Genomic DNA, 4,777 nt, shown 5'->3' on the forward strand with positions numbered 1-4,777 from the left:
TTGCCTTCCCTGTGACCCACCTACATTATGTATGCCAATCATAATACCCCTCAATTCCCTTCTCCCTCCCTCCCCACCCACTCTCCTCAGCCCCTGGTAATTGCTAGTCCCTTCTTGGGGTCTGTGAGTCTGCTGCTGTTTTGTTCCTTCAGTTTTGCTTTGTTCTTATACTCCACAAATGAGGGAAATCATTTGGTACTTGTCTTTCTCCGCCTGGCTTATTTCAGTGAGCATAATACCCTCTAGCTCCATCCATGTTGTTGCAAATGGTAGGATTTGTTTTCTTCTTATGGCTGAATAATGTTCTATTGTGTATATGTACCACATCTTTCTTTATGCATTCATCTATTGATGGACACTTAGGTTGCTTCCATTTCTTGGCTATTGTAAATAGTGCTGCGATAAACATAGGGGTGCATGTCTTTTTCAAACTGGGGTGCTGCATTCTTAGGGTAAATTCGTAGGAGTGGAATTCCTGGGTCAAATGGTATTTCTATTTTTAGTTTTTTGAGAAACCTCCATACTGCTTTCCACAATGGTTGAACTAGTTTACATTCCCACCAGCAGTGCAGGAGGGTTCCCCTTTCTCCGCATCCTTGCCAACATTCATTGTTGTTTGTCTTTTGGATGGTGGCCATCCTAACTGGTGTGAGGTGATATCTCATTGTGGTTTTAGTTTGCATTTCCCTGATAATTAGCAATGTGGAGCATCTTTTCATGTGCCTGTTGGCCATCTGAATTTCTTCTTTGGAGAAGTGTCTGTTCAGCTCCTCTGCCCATTTTTTAATCGGGTTATTTGCTTTTTGGTTGTTGAGGCACGTGAGTTCTTTACATATTTTGGTTGTCAACCCCTTATCAGATATGACACTTATGAATATATTTTCCCGTACTGTAAGATGGCTTTCTGATATAATGATGGTGTCCTTTGCTGTACAGAAGCTTTTTAGTTTGATATAGTCCCACTTGTTCATTTTTGCTTTTGTTTCCCTTGCCCAAGGAGATATGTCCATGAAAAAGTTGCTTATGTTTATATTAAAAAGAGTTTTCCCTTTGTTTTCTTCTAAGAGTTTTATGGTTTCATGACTTATATTCAGGTCTTTGATGCATTTCGAGTTTAGTTTTGTGTATGTTGTTAAATAGTAATCCAGTTTCATTCTCTTGCATGTAGCTGTCCAGTTTTGCCAACACCAGCTGTTGAAGAGGCTGTCATTTCCCCACTGCATGTCCATGGCTCCTTTATCATATATTAATTGGCCATATATGTGGGGGCTAGGTTTTTTATTCTTTTTGATGCAATTATAAATGGAATTGCTTTCCTGATTTCTCTTTCTGCTAGTTCATCGTTAGTATGTAGGAATACAACAGATTTCTGTGTATTAATTTTGTATCCTGCAACTTTGCTGAATTCAGTTATTAGTTATAGTAGTTTTGGGGTGGGTCCTTCAGGTATTTGATGTATCATATCATGTCATTTGCAAACAGTGACAGTTTAACTTCTTCTTTACCAATCTCGATGCCTTTCATTTCTTTGAGTTGTTTGATTAAAAATAGGTCTTCTTTTAAAATAGTTTTCCCACAATACTCAGGACCCATTCTCAAAGATTTTGATTCAGAAGATCTGGGATGGGATTCAGAAATCAATATCCTTCACAAGTTTCCCAGAGACTCTAATGGAGCTGGTCTGAGAACCCACTACCTAGAAATGGCCCTGGCACACATCAGGACTTGAATTTGTAAAACCACGTTCCTGAAAACTAGGTCTGGTTTCTGATCATTTCTGTTGCAGGTAAGCTCTTCCCTCATTCACACTCAGATCTTAGCCCTGAGTACCTGGTACCTGGGACCTTTCTTCACTGTCCTCACATAACCCATGCATCCTGCTGGTTTCCACGTCTTGGTGCGTGTTGTTCATAGCCCTCTCAGTTCTGTTTCTTCCTTTTTGTTCCCACTCCTGCTTCATTTCATCAGAGCTTTTCTCACCTCATGCTTGGACGCTTGCAATAGGCTCCTAACCAACCTCCTATCCCTTTCAATCCTTCCCCGGCTCCTCCAGGTAAGTCTCACCTAACAGCACTATACCCTGCCCAACCACAGTTGTCAAATTCAGCACCTTAGCCTGAACAAAGGTCATACAACTTGTTACAATATGGCTCGGCCTGTTTTCCTTTGTGATTCAAAGTCCTAGCCAAATTGGGCTGTGTTCTTTCTAAACATGCTTTGTACCAATTTTTCCCTAGGCTGTGCCCTAGCCCACGCCTCTACTACCACCCTCTGGTCTGAAATGCTCTCTCCCTATTAAAATTCTGCCCATCCTTCAAGATGCACTTCAAATCTCATCTACTTTATAAAGTCTGCCCTTCTTTGAAAGGAAATAAAAAATATATATGTACAACACATGTGCACACATACACCTTATTACCAGTTGTGTGCCGAGCAGTTTGCAGTCTTGGGGAATATAAAACTGAGCAAGCCCTGTGGGGGAGTGGACTTTCAACCCTGTACACAAAGGGGCACCCACTATTGGGGGTGAGAACCAACTCAATCAGATCCTTTCTCCTGGGAAGAATCCATTTGAAGGACACACAGACGGTCACTTAAGCCCAGGCTGCACCCTGCCCTGCTCACATTCTCCACGAGGAACATAATATATAATATATCACGTCATGGAAGCACAGGGTTCCCGAGGGGCCATATCACCATGGAGATACCATCTCTGTTTCCTTGGAAAGGATGATAGCCCCGTCTCCAAGGTAGTCCAGTAACGGACCAGCACATGGTGTCATGAGAATATAAGGAATCTATATGCAGTCACCAGCACATAGCGACAGTGAGAGCAGACACAGTGGTCTTCAGTTGCGGCCAGTGTCCACGAAGATCAGTGTGAAAGGAAGGCCAGTGCAGGAAAGTCACAGAACAGCCCTGTCCAATTTCCTCTTTGTACATATGAGCGAGGAGTGCGTGAGAGGCGGGCTGACTTGCCCAAGGACCAGGAACAGAGCTTGCAGGGCTCCGATGCCCACCTCCTCCCACAATACTTTCAGTATGTCCCAGCCTGGCCAAGGCTCAGGTGTGTTCTGATGGCTTTTCTTTTTTAATTGGGGGCTTTGCCATCAAGCTTACAAAGCTTCAGAGCGCCTGCCTTGCACCAGCTCTGTACCTACTTTTAAATTTGTAATTTTGTGAAGTTTTTTCCTTAATAATATTCCCCAAATTATACAAGCTTCAGGTCCACCAAACATGGGTCCACCCTTGGCAGAGGGGGAAGTGTTATCTGGGAGGGGAAGGAATCACCTAGAAGCAAAGCTAGAGGGAAAAAAAAAAAGAAAAGAAACTAACCTCGGGCAGGCGTTCAGGAACATTCTCCTACAGTAACTGGGTCAACTCTGCCCTTTTAGGGATTTATTTGAAAAGGCAAAAGGGTGCCAGGTACACCAAGCCGGAAATCCCTGTCTTCCCGGCTGCCCATCTGAGGGGCAGTCTTAGAGTGTTGGGGGACATCAGAAGACAGCTGGGCTAGCATGAGTGAGAAAAAATCAGGCTCAGGGAGTAGACTACTGAACGCGTTTGAGTGAAGTGTGCACCCCATTACCATTCCTGGGGAGAGCCTACATTTATACACAAAGAAGAATGCATCCGGAATGACCCCCTCGCTGTGCAGCCCAGGCTGATGAGAGAAAGCAAAGGGCATGTTAAAATTCCTGCCTGCTGGACCCCCAACCCCAGCAGACGCCCTGGGCCCTGTGGGGCACAGGTTCCTCTTTGACCAGAGGAAATTCTGAAAGGAAATGCATATTTGTAACCACATGGGGGCCCCATTCAAAGGTTCCTTCCATCCTCCCCTTCCTTCCCCACCCCCATCACCTTTTAAGGAGTTTTTCTATTTATTAAATTTTCTTTCCTTGTTTAAAAATGTTATCTTGTTCACTACAAAATAAAAACATGAATTGAAAAAAAGACAATGTAGAGAAATGGTCTGTGGTCTCACTGTTAAAGAAAAACTACTTACACTATGTTGATACTTTGAAATACATATATATATATATATATATATAGCATTTTTTTAGACCCAGATTATTGTGGACTTCTAAAATATCACGAACATATTCCCATGCCAAGTTATTCACCAAAATAATTATAAATGATGGTATTGTGTTTTATTGTTCATTCCATTTAAAAATATTTTTTATAAGTAATAAACACACTGCAGAAAGTTCTGTGGCTAGCTACCGGGATTTACTGAGCTGTATTCCTATTGTTCGAAGAATTTATTCCGTTTCAGACCAAAGACAGACGTTGAGTTACAGCTGTCCAAATAAATATGCAAACAGCCCCAGTCGCCTGGCAGGACCTCGAGCAGCAGAGGCTACGTGGCGGTGTCCCTGGGGGAAGGCTCGGGTCTCCCGGGGGCTCGGAGGGAGGGCGGCGGCCTTCGCGGCCGGGCCGGGCCGGGCAGTCCCTGCAGCCGGGAGATCCCTTTGGTAACCGAGTCCCGGGGGCGCGTGGGGTCCAAAACCCGAGGCGCTCGCGACAGCGGCCGGTGACTGAGCGCGCGCCCGGCCGTGGACTGGGAGGGGTCGTCGGGGTTAGTGGCCAGTGGGTTCGGGGACCGGTGGGCCGGGGGATCGGGGAGCCCGGGCACTGAGGGGGCTGGGAACCCGCAGCGCCAGGGGGTCGGGGGGCGGAAGGCGGGGCGCGGCGGGGCGGGGCGGGGAGAGGTGGGGCGAGGCGGGGCGGGCGCCGCGCCTGCCGTTCGCCTCTCTGGGCTGCAGGTGGGGCT

This window comes from Manis javanica, chromosome 6 (genome assembly GCF_040802235.1).
Source record: "Manis javanica isolate MJ-LG chromosome 6, MJ_LKY, whole genome shotgun sequence".
Classification (NCBI taxonomy): domain Eukaryota; kingdom Metazoa; phylum Chordata; class Mammalia; order Pholidota; family Manidae; genus Manis; species Manis javanica.